General features: G+C 45.1%; 1 pseudogene; it reads right to left on the bottom strand.

Moving 5' to 3' along the window:
• Window positions 1-10,251: 10,251 nt before the first annotated feature.
• Window positions 10,252-11,145, bottom strand: LOC138259501 (LIM and senescent cell antigen-like-containing domain protein 1 pseudogene; annotated as a pseudogene).
• Between the last annotated feature and the right edge of the window lie 5,605 nt (window positions 11,146-16,750).

The following is a 16,750-nucleotide window of genomic DNA, read 5'->3' as shown; positions in this document are numbered from 1 at the left end:
CCCGAAAAGGCCCCACAAGCTCATCTTTGATGATACCAGCCCAAACCAGTACTCCACCTCCACCTTGCTGGCGTCTGAGTCGGACTGGAGCTCTCTGCCCTTTACCAATCCAGCCACGGGCCCATCCATCTGGCCCATCAAGACTCACTCTCATTTCATCAGTCCATAAAACCTTAGAAAAATCAGTCTTGAGATATTTCTTGGCCCAGTCTTGACGTTTCAGCTTGTGTGTCTTGTTCAGTGGTGGTCGTCTTTCAGCCTTTCTTACCTTGGCCATGTCTCTGAGTATTGCACACCTTGTGCTTTTGGGCACTCCAGTGATGTTGCAGCTCTGAAATATGGCCAAACTGGTGGCAAGTGGCATCGTGGCAGCTGCACGCTTGACTTTTCTCAGTTCATGGGCAGTTATTTTGCGCCTTGGTTTTTCCACACGCTTCTTGCGACCCTATTGACTATTTTGAATGAAACGCTTGATTGTTCGATGATCACGCTTCAGAAGCTTTGCAATTTTAAGAGTGCTGCATCCCTCTGCAAGATATCTCACTATTTTTGACTTTTCTGAGCCTGTCAAGTCCTTCTTTTGACCCATTTTGCCAAAGGAAAGGAAGTTGCCTAATAATTATGCACACCTGATATAGGGTGTTGATGTCATTAGACCACACCCCTTCTCATTACAGAGATGCACATCACCTAATATGCTTAATTGGTAGTAGGCTTTCGAGCCTATACAGCTTGGAGTAAGACAACATGCATAAAGAGGATGATGTGGTCAAAATACTAATTTGCCTAATAATTCTGCACTCCCTGTATTGAAATGGGATTGCCTTTGTGAGGCATGGAGAACGCAACAAAAAGCTGTTTGGATTTCATAAACTGTTTAGCTCGGTCAATATAAGACATAAGAGCTCTCTTAAAGTCAACTGTGTGAAGACCTCTCTTTGCAACTGAGTCTGGTTGTGTGGAAAAAAACAGGTAAGTCAATTGATTGATTATTATGAAATGGTGAAACCACTTTTGGAAAGAATTTAGGATTTGTCCTAAGAACTACTTTATCCTTATGTAATTGAAAAAATGGTTCTTCTAAAGTTAGAGCCTGTATATCACTTACACCCCTTAAAGAAGTGATGGCTACCAAGAAAGCTACCTTTCCAGGAAAGGAACCGCAAAGAATAAGAATGCATAGGCTCAAAAAGGTGGACCCATGAGCCCAGTGAGGACAACATTTAAGTTCCATGTTGGGACTCCTGGGGGGGATGACTCTTTTGAGACCTTACATGAAGGCTTTAATGACAGGAATCCTGAATAAAGAGGTATGTTGTCTGTTCTGAAGGTAAGCAGCCATAGCTGCCAAATTAAATCTAATAGATGAGTATGCTAAGTCTGCTTTCTGTAAATATAACAAGTAACAATGTCATGAACTGAGGCTTTGAATGGGTCAATGTATTTAGGTTGACAATAGTAAACAAAACGCTTCCATTTTGTGGCATAACCCTGTCTGGTTGTAGGTCTACGTGCTTCCCTAAGAATTTTGATACGTCCAGGGGAGAGATTTAAGTAGCCAAATTCTATGACCTCAGGCACCATATTGCAAGATTAAGGGGGGGTCATTATGAACACAGCGGGAATCCCCGGCGTGTTCATGCTGGCGGTCTTATCACAGACCACCAGCCCCCCTGAGACCCTGCCAGCCGAATAATATACGTTCTGCTGGGCCGGGACATTGCTGATGGCTCCACATGGAGCTGTCGTCAATGCCGATGTGTGGCAGGTGCAGCAGCACCCTTCTCGCAGATCACTGCCCACCTACGCGACAGGGCACTGCACGGGGGCCCCAGGAGCACCCCTCCCGGCAGCCTTTCTGGCGGAACAAGGGTTCTTAATCCACAGGGCAGTGCTGCTTGCAGCGCTGCAATGTCGGATGAAGAATTCCATCGTCAGGCTGCCTGTCAGCGGTGGCCTGGCTGTGGTGGAAGGCCACCTGTGGAGGTCCCCACTGCCTTCATTATGTCGAGGTCGAGACCGCCATGCCGGTAAATTCCGCAGCCACCGACATGGCGGTCTCGACCGCCAAGTTCATAATGAGGGTCTAAGTGTCTTGGGATCTGGATGTCAAATTTGACCGTGACTGAGTGAGAAAATCCGGGCTGTTGGGGAGTTTCTTGTGAGGAACCACTGACAGAGCCAGCAGGATTGTGAACCAAGGTTGACATGCCCATGTGGGAGTGACAAGGACCATGGTGAGTGTTGTTTGTCTCATTTTGTGAACTAGAGACGGGATGAGTGGGAGAGGTGGAAAAGCATAAGCAAATATCCCTGACCAATTCATTCATAGAGCATTACCCTTGGACTGAGGGTGTGGGTATCTGGCCGCTAAGTTTTGTCATTTTGAATTTTCTGCAGTGGTGAAGAGATCTATTTCTGGTGTCCCCCACCTTTGAAAATACTGATGAAGTACTTGGGGGTGAAGTTCCCATTCGTGGACTTGTTGCTGCATCCTGCTAAGGAGGTCTGCAAATTGGTTGTCAATTCCTGGGAGAGTCTGTCAGTAAGAGAATGTGGTGGTGAACTGCCAATTTCCAAACTGTATGAGCAAGTAGGGACAGCTGAGAAGTCTGTGACCCCCCACCCCTACTCTACAGATAATACATGGCTGTCATGTTGTCTGTGTGGACTACAACCACTTTGTGGGAGAGCTGAGGTACAAAAATCTTTTGAGTGCTAGAAAGACTGCCTGTAACTCCAAATAGTTGATGTGAGAAGTTTGTTGAACTGGATTCCATAACCCTTTTATTGTGAGGTTGTTGAGATGTGCTCCCCAACCTGCTTGCGATGCATCGTAGTCAGAGTGACCTGAGGTACATGGTCTTGAAAGGGTCACCCCTTGGAAAGGTTGGTGGGATTCCACCATTGCAGACAGCGGTGAGTCTGGCGGTCCAACAACACTAGATCCTGAAGATGACCCTGTGACTGAGAGCACTGACGAGATAGACACTGCTGTAAGGGGCGCATGTGCAGTCTGGCATGGGGAACGATGGTAATACATGATGCCATCATCCCTAATAACTGCATCACCGTTCTTACTGTGTAAGATTGGTTTTATTGTAGCTGTGAAAGGAAAGTCTTAAAAAGGTTGAATTCAAGCAGGGTTTGGTATATGCCAAAAGCAGCCAGAGTATTGAGGACTGCTTCCAAATAGGGCTGTATCTGTAAAGGTGGGCTTTGAGAAAGTTGATTGTGAACCCTAGAGTGTGGAGAAGATCTACTATGGCTTGAGTATGCCTCGGACACTGCTGGATGGTACAGGCTTTCATGAGCCAATCATCCAAGTAAAGGAATACATGTACGTGTTGCCTTCTGAGAAATGCTGCAGCCACTGCAAGACATTTTGTGAGGACCCTGGGAGGGGTTGTGACCCCGAATGGAAGGCCTTTGTAATGATTTTTCCCCAAAATGACAAATCCTAGATATCTGCAGTGTGCTGGGTGAATGGGAATGTGAAAGTACGTGTCCTTTAGATCTAGAGCTGTCATGAACTCACCTTGTTGTAACAGGGGAATGACACCGCGGAGAGTGACCATATAGAAATGCTCAGTGAGGATTATAAACTGAGTTGTCTGAGATCTAGAATTGACCTTAGTGATCCATCCTTCTTTGGTATAAGGAAGTATAGGGAATAAACTCCTAGACCTTGTTGCAAGAGGGGGAACTGGCTCTATAGCCCCTTTGAAAAGAAGGGACCAAACCCTTTTTTTTTTAGATGGTATTGCGAAAGCCTGTGAACACATGGGGAATATGTGGAGGAGTAGACATGAGTTCTAGGCAGTAACCATGTAAGATAATTGACTGAACCCACTGGTCTGTGGCGATATGGGACCATTGTTGGTAAAACTGCATTCATCTTCCCCCCTACTGGAGAGGTGCGGGAGTCTGTGGAAGGTGTAGGTAGTCATTGGCTTACTGGTATGGCGTCAACCAGATCCTCTGGAGGTGGACTCCATACCTCTGCCTTAATTGCTCGCACTTCTATATGAACCTCTATGGTAGAAATGGGTGCCTTATTTAGCTTCTGAGTTGGAAGGTTCAGTAGATGAGGATTTGAAACCTCCCCTGAATTGTTGGCAATGAAAATTACCCCTTTGTGGTGTGGGGAGTAGGGCCCCCATAGCCTTTGCTGTTTGAGTCCTTTTTCAGATTTTCAATAGTGGTATCCACTTCCTGGTCAAACAGATGTTCTTTGAAAAAGGCATGTTTAGAACTGCCTGTTGGATTTCAGGTTTGAAACCTGAACATCTGAGCCAAGCCTGCCTTCTAATAATGATGTTGGTATTAATAACAGGTGCAGCAGTATCAGCTGCATCCTTGTTGGACCTGGCCCATTTTACAGGGTAATTCCCCAAACTTTTTGCCTTCTCCTTATTTTTCTGCCCCTTTTTGGCTGACATTATGACTCTGGGCACTTTACCACTGCTGCTCAGTGCTAACGTGCATGTCTCCCTTGTAAACTTAGTATGATTGGCTTAAACCTAATTGGCAAATTTAATTTACCTGTAAGTCCCTTGTACAGTGGTATCTCTATACCCAGGGCCTGTAAATTAAATGCTACTAGTGGGCCTGCAGCGCTGCTTGCGCCACCCACTGGAGTAGCCTTCCAAATCTTTCTAAGGCCTGATGGCGCAGTTTGCTGCCACAGGCACCTGGCATCTAAATTTACTTGCCAGGCCCAGAAATCCCCTTTTATTACATGTAAGTCACTCCTAAGGTAGGCCCTAGCTAGCCCTACGGGCAGGGTGCCATGTATGTAGGGGGCAGGACATGTGCCTAGTAATGTGACCTGTCCTGGTAGTGACAAACAGCCTATTGGTTTCTCACTGCTGTGAGTGCTGCCTCCTCATAGTACTGCTTTGGAAATGCCCTGCCTTATGTCTAGGGGGTATTGTCTGATCAATGAGGGGTAGCGTAGGCATGTTTGGTATGGTTGTAATGGTAGTGAGAAAAGCTGCTTACTGGTGTAAGTGGATTTTGTATTATCATTACAGAAATGCCACTTATAGAAAGTGAGTATTTCTCTGTGCTTATGAATCTGGTGTTTTGTAGCTTGACTCCAATCCATGTGTGGGCAGAGTGATAGTTGGGCTTTGTGCATACCTTTCAGACAGCCTGCACACAGGGAGGGTGGAGGTGTCACACAGGTGGCATCTGCATACTGCAGTCTTCCTGGACTGAGAGAAGGGAGAGGCAGGGCACACCTGCATTTGTAAAGGCTGTGCCCTGGCCTCACACAAAAGGGTTATTTACCCCCAAACTGATGTTTTGAGCCTGTGCTGGAGGAGAGAGGGGACACTCCTAGAACCAGTTGTAACTGGTTGAAACACCCTCTCCTCCTCATTGAAAATGTTTTGCAGAACTGAGTATAAGTACAGGGGGTTTTCCCCCACAATTCAGACATTCTTGGGACAAGAAACTTACTTGGAACTAAACACAGAACGCTGCTGAATGGACTCGCCAGGAACCACCTTGGACTGCTGCTACTATGCTGACCTGTGACCTGCTGGGTCACTAGGAGGATCTGCCTCCATCTGCAACCCTTGTGCTGGCCTGTTTGGGCCTGCTAGCCCTGTGCTTCCCATTTTTCTTTCTCCAGGGGCAGAGTGCTGAGGCCCCTGACCCTGGGAACTATCCAGAGAACGAGGAGTGCTTCATCTTTATATATTTTTTTTTTTGGCCGTATGCTGGATACAGGGCTTTATTTGAGGGCCCCCCTAGCACCTTCTGTGAACTTTAATGGGCCCCTGGTGCTCATAATCGCTTCACTGAATGAATGCCCAAACTCACCACTGCGACCCAGGCTTGCTCTCTGCTCGAAATCCAAGCACGTCGGTGACGTACTACAGCAGGTGCCCCTAGGGCACAGGTGAGCAAAGACAGGTGCTGTGGGGCATTCATAAGTCCCCCTGGGGTGAAGCGGGCTGAAGGAGGCACGCCGAAAGGACAAGCAGGCACCAACTGTGGTGCAATATCACTGTCGCGGCCCGGGAAACGTCTGAAGAAGGGCTTGTGCTATGCTTCAGAGCAGCTATATCCGAGCGGGGTGGAAGCCTCATTGGAGGCCCCATTCCCCCAGAGGAGCTTGAGCGGAGGCTCTCTGCCCACTGTGCCCCCTTTTCAGCAGTAGAGATTACGGGCGGGAGGAGGCCTCACCGGAGGCCCCGCACCGCTAGGTCTCACTCCCTTCTTCCCATGGTGGGGTTTTCGTTCTGCCCCAACTGATTTGGAGGCCCCGAAGTGGCCCAGAGGGGGAACCCAAAAGATTGCGGTTCCCAGATAGAGGAAAGGGAGGGGGTGCGTGCCGCCCCATCCTCCTAATTTAACAGCCCCAATTTTATGCATAGGAGCGCTGGGGGGGGCCCCCTATATTGAGCTTCTTGGCACGAGGAGTGCCTCTTAATCATAATACAGGTACTTTTTGGACATACTCATTCTTATGATCCTGAAAGGGACATTGTAGAGTGATATGGTAACCTGTGTATCTCATGATGTAACCTACGCTTTCTAATGTTTCTCTTATGGGCATTTATAGTAATACCATAAGTGTACTGGTTTCATAATGTGATTCCTGACTACTGCTTATGTTGCAGAATTCTGAGTACCTATGTGCTCTATTGTGACTACTGCTTATTCTTGCAGAGTATTAGTAACCTGTGTAACGTTCTGACAACTGCTAGGGTAGAAGGATATTACTGACATGTAATGTTTGTTGTAATTATGTTTTGTGCAATACAGTTTATTTTTACATAACTTGGTGTTGTGATCCTTTGTGGTGTATTTATTGCGTCACGTGTGTTGTGTGTATTGAGCAAACTCTTTACATATTGACTCGGTTAGGCCTGACTGCTCGTGCCAAGCAACCAAGGGGATGAGCAGGGGTTGTCTTGCCCGGACTAGAATGGATGGGTTCTGCCTGGCTTAGGTGCATACCCTAGCCAACTAGAAACCTAATTTCTAACAGAAGGTTCATTAGATGAGGATTTGAAACCTCCCCTGAATTGTTGGTGACAAAAATTACCCCTTTGTGGTGTAGTGAGTAGGGCCCCCATAGTCTCTGCGGTTTCTGAATTCAGATTTTCAATAGTGTTATCCACCTCCCGGACAAACAGATGTTCTTTGTAAAAAGGCATATTTAGAACTGCATGTTGGATTTCAGGTTTGAAACCTGAATATCTGAGCAAAGCATGCCTTCTAATAATGATGCTGGGATTAATACCACATGCAGCAGTATAAGCTGCATCTGTGGCCCTTCTAATGGCACCATTTGAATTAGTTTGGCCCTCAGAAACGATTTCTTGTCCCCTTTTACGATGCTCTTCTGGGAGGTACTGGAGGAGGCCTTCCATTTCATCCCAGTGAGCCCTATCATAGCGTGTTAGGATTGCCTGTGAATTGGCAATACGCCAATGATTGGTTGCTTGTGCAGCTACTCTTTTTCCAGTCGCATCTAGTGTTTTGCTTTCTTTTTCAGGGGGAGGTGTATCTCCCATTGACTGACTATAGGCACATTTCTGTGCCGTGCGGACAACGGAGACGGGAAATTTGTGACCGAAAATATATATATATATAGGGTGTGTAGGGGCTGCCTTATATTTCTTGTCAACTCTTGAAGTAATGACCCTAGATCTAACCAGCTCTTTGAAAAGGTCAGTGGCATGCTTGAGTATGTCTGGTAGCATGGGAAGAAACTGACTTTCTTTATGGGTGGTGGTTAGTGAGTCAAAACGAACATCTTCCTCAATGGGTCAGAATGCATTTGTACATTATGATGTGCTTCTGCCCATGCTGACCTACTGATATAAAGTTGCGTCTTTAGATTGTGAAGAGCGTGCAGGATACAAATCAAGGACGAATGGAATCTGGATCATATGAATCCCATGGGGTTATGTCTTGTGGAATATCCCCCAAATTGTCTCTCTAAGGTGATGGTGAACCTTGTGGGGAAAATTGTGGCTCAATAGTAGGTGGAGGGCATTGTGGGGGAGTAAGAGGAAGAACAGGAGAGTAGAAGGCGGAGGTTGAATTGGAGCCTTGTCCTCATCTCTGGAGGCCTTTTTAAGTACAGGAGCAGTGTCCAAAGTCTCCTGAAAAGTCAGTTTCCTCTTAATTGGGACAGGAGGAGAGGCAATAATTTGTCCTGTTATCTTTTGAATATGGTAGTCTTGTGTCGGCTTGAAGCTGTTGGCTCCGATGCGGCTGTAGATGGCCTCATGCTTGGAGCCGAAGCGCTCTGACCAAAGGTTTGACTCCATCTTGAGGCTGAATGAGATGGTGTCGAGCCAGAGGTCCATGCAGAAGATGTTTTAGTTGTGGCTATTTTCAGTGCGGAGCCCAAAGGTGGGGTATATCCAAATGTAATTTTCTGATCAGACCATAGCCCTAAGGCACTGGTGGACCGACAACATGTTTTGTGGCCATTTTTAAAAGTTTTTATTTTTTATTTTTAAAAGAGTCTTTGCATGGGAGGCTGGGGCCGATGTACTCGCAGGTTACGCTGAGGTGAGAGGCTGGCTTTCAATGTCCGATTGAACATCTGACTCCAAATCTTCTATGGAGAAAGCCTCTGTGTGCGATTTCCTCTTGCGCATACTCTTCCCTGAAGATATCAGGAGTGCCGTCCGGTTTCTTCCACACCATCTCTAAACTACACACTCTTCGGTCCCATAGGGTCTTTTTGGATTGACAGGCATCGCAAGTTTCTTCTTTGTGATCCGGGGACAAACAGAGGTTACACACCAGATGTTGATCAGTGTGTGGGAATTTCGAATGGCATTGAGGGCAAAACTGAAATGGAGTGTGTTCCATCAGCCCTGCATTTCTCAATACTACGTAGAATATTAGGCCAGAGGCGGGCGCTGGCGCCTCGAAGGGCGGCTAATTGACCCCGACATAGAAATTCGGGCCAAGTGCGTTCAATAGAGAACACGATCGAAACATAGTACCATCGCTGAAAAAAAAAGACTGAAAAGAAGAGTTCGGAATAGACAGACGAGGAATACCAGAGCAAGAGGAACACATGTCCGAACCCGATAACGAAGAGAAAAAAAAAAAATAATCTAACAAAGGACTCAATGCCCATGCGCACTATCACTGACAGGAATCACTCGATCTTGTGACTCGAGAAGATTCTTTGAAAAAAAAAAAACAACTTGCAACACTCCAGAACAAACAGTAGATAGCAAGCTTATGGAAAGCATGTGTATCTACAGCCACACATGCCATCAAACAAATTTTCTGTTCGGACCGTAAGTGGAAGTTGCCACTTTACCACATGGAGCACCATTTTGAATAGGGTTTGAGGGGTTATTTGCAATTCAATTTAACAAACTTCCAGCACAGAGGCAAGAGCAGAAGCACAAATTATTTCTTTCCCAATGTGTCGGACAGTTTCTTGAGTCACTTCTCCAGCTCCTTTCTTCTCAAAACACTTTTTGTTTCTCATTTTTACACAGTGCAAACTAGACCCGAAGGTATTGGGGCGCTTTGCATGAGCAAATGCATTAATTTTTGCTATGCATGGGATTAAGTGATTTGCCCAGAATCACATGACTTTGAGCCGACGACAAGACTCAAACTTGGTTCCCCAGCTCCAAAGTCAGCAGCTCTGGCCGTTCCGTCACACTCTCTCAACTTCTGGCATACTGGCCTCACATCAAACTTGTATTGTGGGTAGACGTTATACTCCTTGTGTAATATGTCTTTGATCAATGTTTCACAAAATCACCATGCTTACACTTGGTAAACTGACAGCGCATTTTGAGCACTTTTCACGAGATTACCACATCGAACCGCCACCTCTATAAACATTTCTTTGGTTGCATTAATAGCACAATTTACGGTGGGGCAGTGAGTAAAACAGACTTGGAGGCACATGGCAAAAACCCATTGCTTGTTTCTTATACAATATAAGCAGCCCATCATAATGTATAAGGATAATTTAAGCATTATGTTTTCAGCACCCTTTCTTACATAGCACATTGTGTATTAATTTTGTAGGCGGACGTCCTACAATGAAGAGCTACAGCCCAAAACACACTGGGACGGTTACATTTGTTTCCATGTACATGGGATGAATATCCTAACAGTGATACAAGGAAGTGTGATCATGTTATGCGCTCCAAATAAAGATATATATTACACATGATTACTGGAGAGAAGTGGTGATTTACTAGCGATGGACAGAGTTCTGGGCTACACACTATCCAGATGAAAAATCTCTATAAAAAGACCACATAGTATTGCACAGAAGGGACATGGCTCAGTGCTGTAGCATTGCAACTAGTACATTCATATGAAACTCCACAGATTTGTCCTTGAGTGTTAGCTTAGTGTTGCAAGTGGAGCAGGTGAAACAGTTCACACAAGCCATGTTCAAAGCAGACATTTTCTTCAATAACGTGGTTACAGTGGGAGCAAACATCACCTAACAACTGATTGTAAGCCAGTCCCTTCCCTTCATAATGGCGGTGTTCAGATATGGCTTTTCCCTTTTGGTGCAAAGTGCTCCACATACCTCTGTTTTCCCATCGCATTAAACAAGCCCTTCAATCGGCCGCCTGCAAGCTCTACTTGTCCTGGCATGATAACACTACAATACTCTAATCAGCACTTAGGCATCTGCTGTAAGTTCTTCCTCACAGCTGGCACAGTCAAAGTGATTTGGATTTTATAGGTGATTTTTAAAGATAAGAGCTTGCTCATCAATAATCACATGGCACGTCTGGCAAATGTATTTGCCCAAACTCCTGGCTTTTTCACGGTTGTGACAAGAATGGCACAGATGCCAGGAAGCATTTTTTTTCTTTAACAAATCCTATGTCAGCCAGCAACTGTTTTCAGAGATCGCAGCAGAAACATTCTGGATGTCATCTTCTGTTCATTGCCTTAATGACATGGTGAATGAAATTCTCCACATTGATGACAGCATGACGCAAACAGCATCTGGAAATCATATTAGCAGTACTACCTGCCATCAAACTCGTACAAGAGTCATTCTGGCAACTGCTGGAAGCACTGGATGCACACAAAACACTGCTCCCCATTGCTGTTCACAATTTTCTCCACTGTGACACACATGGCACTGGCAAAAGCATTTGCCATGTTGCTATTTATCAACCCGCTAGGGCCAGCATTGAAGCTGCCGCATGAGGAGTACTCGAGACAGGTGGAGGAAATCAAGACCGCTAAACTTTGTCTCTTGCCTTTAGCTTCTTTCTTCACAGAGGCAGTGCCGATCCCCGACCTGGCCCCAAAGGTACCCTCATCTCTTCTCAGTACAAGGCAGAGGGTGGGAACTGAGAGGCAGAGAGAGCGTAGGCCCTAACAAGAATTACAGCCCTGTTTACAGAAACAGTGGGAGTGAAAACACAATCACGCCTGTCAAGTTCTCTTGGAGAAAGATTAAAGTAGTCTCTAAACAGATGCTAACATGGGGCTAGGGGAAAGCTACAAGTAATGAGGCGCTGCTCTGCTGGGAGTGAACAACCATGAAAAGGAGGGACAAATAGCAAAGATTGACCACTAGCAAGCAAGGATTTTTATAGGGCACTAAAACAAACAAGTTAAAGGCAGTGGGAGGGCTGTAAGCCCACAAAGAATTATGTACAAATTATATACAACAGGTCTTGAAAGTTTGACCTAAACGTATTTATGGCAGGCTGAAAGTGGCTTGACATCATAAACACGCAAAATTAAGATGTTCCCCTTCAGCAACATTATTTATACCACCCATGTTAATTTTAAATCTTGTGGTCTTCTTCCCGCTGTCTCCTTCTGTAACACAGGAGGCACGTCTGAGCTCCATGGCGAAAAATAATAATCTGACGGCTTGGTCACACAAAGGAGGGTTTAATATCTTACGCTCAAGGGATTTTGTTTTGCCAGACACACCCACCTCCAAGAGGAAAAAAAGGTTAAAACAAAGGACTTCTGTGCTCGAACCACTAGATGGCCGAATACACAAGGCATGTGATCCTAAAATATATTTCATGCTGCAAAAGTGTTTTGCCTGTGTCAGACCATACAGGAACTGGGTGAGTCTCTCTGACTTCTTATGCTTCTTCTTCGACTTAAACTTAGCAGGAGTCCCTGACTGCAAAGGAGACCCTTTAAAGGATCAGTCACAATGGTGCAAATAATTTGTCGCCCGCAACTTAGGAGTGGGTTCTGCGTGAGGTCTGTGACTTCTTTTGGTATTCCGCAACATACAGATTCGCTTCACAGACCTGGATAGTGTAGGATGCATGAGGGTGCATGCTGGGAGTTGTGCCCAAGCACCAGTTCCAGATCTGACCTGATGCGGGTCTGTCAGCAACATCTGTGACAGCCATTGCACATTATGTACTTTGTACTCATTGGTGGTGCTATTGTTTGCATGAAAACTTGAAAGGATTTGTCAACTCATGAAAAGTTTGAAGGTGCAAAAAGTAAGGATCGGCCACTAGTGTTCAAGGATGGTGCGTATATGTAGCTCTGCTTCGTCACTTCTGGGGCATGCACAAAGCCAACACAGAGCCACATGATACTGCTTCCAGATCATCTAGTATAGGGGAAATAAATATAAGTTACAATTGTGAAGAATCTGCAGTTTGAAGTATTCAACCCAAGACAACATGCAGGGGTGGTGCTTCTATGCAGCTTTGCCGTGTGTGTGGTAGGCAGGGAGATGGACAACACCACATATCAGCACGCAGGAGCACTGCTACTAAATTCTCTTCATCCAGTTCTAGCGCATGGAGGATATTCCAAAGTGAGGAATCTGTGGTTAGAAGTATCCATCAGAATGCAAGTTGTGTGGGTTATCTACATAGAGATGATGTTCTTCTTCCCACATGCTCCACATGGTGTGAAGAGGTCTTTCTCTTAAGAAACTGACATTTGGAGATGAGTGCAAGACCTGGTCAGACACATTTTCAAGCAGAAGGAACACCAACGGTAGTAAAAACCTCAAAAAAGGTTGTGAAAAAAAGTCTTGTAGCAAACAGAACAGAGCTCAGTGTACACCTCCCGAACTCATTATGTTCAATGAACATCTGGGAGGTAACAACCTCATTGGCTGAAGTTCAAGTCTTTTCAAATGAGGCTTGATGCCTATTAATGAAAATGTCACTTACCCAGTGTACATCTGTTCGTGGCATCAGTCGCTGGAGATTCACATGTTCTGCATAGCTCGCCATCTGGTGTTGGGTCGGAGTGTTACAAGTTGTTTTTCTTCGAAGAAGTCTTTCGAGTCACGGGACCGAGTGACTCCTCCTTCTGTCTCCATTGCGCATGGGCGTCGGCTCCATCTTCGATTGTTTTCCCCGCAGAGGGTGAGGTAGGAGTTATGTTGTAGTAATAGTGCCCATGCAATGGAGTGACTAAGTATGTACCTATTTAAGGTTAAAATAATATATATACAAATGTACAAAGTTGAAGCTAACTTCCAAACTGCTACAGGCTCCCGGGGAGGTGGGTGGGCACATGTGAATTTCCAGCGACTGATGCCACGAACAGATGTACACTGGGTAAGTGACATTTTCAGTTCGATGGCATCTGTCGCTGTAGATACACATGTTCTGCATAGACTAGTAAGCAGTTATCTCCCCAAAAGCGGTGGCTCAGCCTGTAGGAATGGAAGTGGTTTGAAATAATGTTCTTAACACGGTTTGACCTACTGTGGCTTGCTGTGCGGATAACACGTCTACACAGTAGTGCTTGGTGAACGTGTGTGGCGTAGACCATGTGGCTGCCTTACATATTTCTTGCATTGGGATGTTTCCTAGAAAGGCCATGGTAGCACCTTTTTTTCTGGTTGAGTGTGCCCTTGGTGTAATGGGCAGTTGTCGTTTTGCTTTAAGGTAGCAGATTTGGATGCATTTAACTATCCATCTGGCTATACCTTGTTTTGATATTGGGTTTCCTGCATGAGGTTTTTGGAATGCAATAAATAGTTGTTTAGTCTTTCTGATGTTTTTCGTTCTGTCAATGTAGTACATTAATGCTCTTTTGACATCTAATGTATGTAGTGCCCTCTCAGCTACGGAATCTGTCTGTGGGAAGAACACTGGTAGTTCCACTGTTTGATTTAGGTGGAACGGTGAAACAACCTTTGGTAAAAATTTAGGATTAGTCCTTAGGACGACTTTATTTTTGTGTAGTTGTATAAAAGGTTCTTGTATTGTAAACACCTGAATTTCGCTTACTCTTCTTAGAGATGTAATGGCGATGAGAAATGCAACCTTCCAGGTTAGGAACTGTATTTCGCAAGAGTGCATGGGTTCAAAAGGTGGACCCATGAGTCTTGTTAAGACAACATTTAAGTTCCATGAAGGAACAGGTGGTGTCCTTGGTGGTATAATTCTTTTAAGGCCTTCCATGAATGCTTTAATGACTGGTATCCTGTATAGGGAAGTTGAATAGGTAGTCTGCAGGTATGCAGATATTGCCGCAAGGTGTATTTTAAATGGAAGAGAAGGCTAGGTTAGATTTTTGTAAGTGAAGCAAGTAACCCACTACGTCCTTTGGAGTTGCGTGTAAAGGTTGGATCTGATTATGATGGCAGTAGCAGACAAACCTCTTCCATTTACTTGCATAGCAGTGCCTGGCGGACGGCCTTCTGGCTTGCTTTATGACGTCCATACATTCTTGGGTAAGTTGTAAGTGCCCGAATTCTAGGATTTCAGGAGCCAGATTGCTAGATTCAGCGATGCTGGATCTGGATGTCTGATCTGTTGGTTGTGTTGTGTTAACAGATCCGGCCTGTTGGGCAATTTGATGTGGATTACTACTGATAGGTCTAGCAGTGTTGTGTACCAGGGTTGCCTTGCCCAAGTTGGTGCTATTAAAATGAGTTTGAGTTTGTTTTGACTCAATTTGTTTACCAGATAAGGAAGGAGAGGGAGAGGAGGAAAAGCGTAGGCAAATATCCCTGACCAGTTCATCCATAGGGCATTGCCTTGGGACTGCCTGTGTGGGTATCTGGATGCGAAGTTTTGGCATTTTGCGTTCTCTCTTGTTGCAAACAAGTCTATTTGAGGTGTTCCCCAGAGTCTGAAGTAAGTGTTTAGAATTTGGGGGTGAATTTCCCATTCGTGGACCTGTTGGTGATCTCGAGAGAGATTGTCTGCAAGTTGATTCTGGATCCCTGGAATAAACTGCGCTATTAGGCGAATGTGGTTGTGAATTGCCCATCGCCATATCTTCTGTGCTAGAAGGCTCAACTGCGTTGAGTGTGTCCCCCCCTGTTTGTTTAGATAATACATTGTTGTCATGTTGTCTGTTTTGACAAGAATGTATTTGTGAGTTATAATTGGTTGGAAAGCCTTTAATGCTTGAAAAACTGCTAGCATTTCTAGGTGATTTATATGCATTTTTGTTTGATGTACGTTCCATTGTCCTTGTATGCTGTGTTGATCGAGGTGTGCTCCCCACCCTGTCATGGAAGCATCTGTTATTACGCATTGTGTCACTGGGTCTTGGAATGGCCGCCCTTTGTTTAAATTTATACTGTTCCACCATAGAAGCGAGAGGTAAGTTTGGCGGTCTATTAACACCAGATCTAGAAGGTGACCCTGTGCTTGTGACCATTGTGATGCTAGGCACTGTTGTAAGGGCCTCATGTGTAGTCTTGCGTTCGGGACAATGGCTATGCAGGAAGACATCATGCCTAGGAGTTGTAATATCATCTTTGCTTGTATTGTTTGTGTTGGATACATGCGTTGTATGATGTTGAAATTTTGAATTCTTTGTGGACTTGGAGTGGCTACTCCTTTTGTTGTGTCTATTATGGCTCCCAGGTATTGTTGTACTTTGCACGGCAAAATGTTGGACTTTGCAAAGTTGACGGTGAAACCTAGTTTGTAGAGGGTTTGTATGATTTGATTTGTGTGTTGTAAGCACTTTGTTAGTGAATTGGTTTTGATTAGCCAGTCGTCTAGATACGGGAATACATGTATTTGCTGCCTTCTGATGTGTGCAGCCACTACTGCTAGACATTTTGTAAAGACTCTTGGTGCGGTTGTTAAACCAAAAGGCAATACTTTGAATTGGTAATGTATTCCTTTGAATACGCGTCTTTGAGGTCTAAGGTTGTCATGTAGTCCTGTAGTTTTAGCAATGGTAACACCTCTTGTAGCGTGACCATGTGAAAGTGGTCTGATTTGATGTAGGTGTTTAGTATTCTGAGGTCTAGGATTGGTCTCAGTGTTTTGTCCTTTTTTGGTATTAAGAAGTACAGTGAATAGACTCCTGTGTTTGTTTGTGTGTTTGGTACTAATTCGATTTCATTCTTTTGCAATAGTGCTTGAACTTCTATTTCCAGGAGTTCGGAATGTTGTTTTGATAAATTCTGTGCTTTTGGTGGTATGTTTGGAGGGAATTGTAGGAATTCTATGCAATAACCATGTTGGATAATTGCTAAGACCCAAGTGTCTGTAGTTATTTCCTCCCATGCTTTGTAATAATGACCTATTCTTCCCCCCACTGGTGTTGTGTGGAGGGGGTGAGTGACATCTGAGTCACTGCTTGGTTGTAGGGGTTTTGGGGCTTTGAAATTTTCCTCTATTCCTAGGGAATTGCCCTCCTCTGTATTGGCCCCGAAAGCCTCCCCTGTACTGTCCCTGGTAGCTGGACGGTGTTGCCTGCGAGGTGCTGGCTTGTGTGGCCTGACCCCGAAACCCCCCTCTAAAGGGTGTCTTGCGGAAGGTGCTGTAGGTTCCTCTGCTCT

The sequence above is a fragment of the Pleurodeles waltl genome, chromosome 2_1 (genome assembly GCF_031143425.1).
Source record: "Pleurodeles waltl isolate 20211129_DDA chromosome 2_1, aPleWal1.hap1.20221129, whole genome shotgun sequence".
Lineage (NCBI taxonomy): Eukaryota > Metazoa > Chordata > Amphibia > Caudata > Salamandridae > Pleurodeles > Pleurodeles waltl.
Note: the sequence above shows the minus strand (reverse complement) of the source record. Positions and strands in the feature narration are given on the sequence as shown.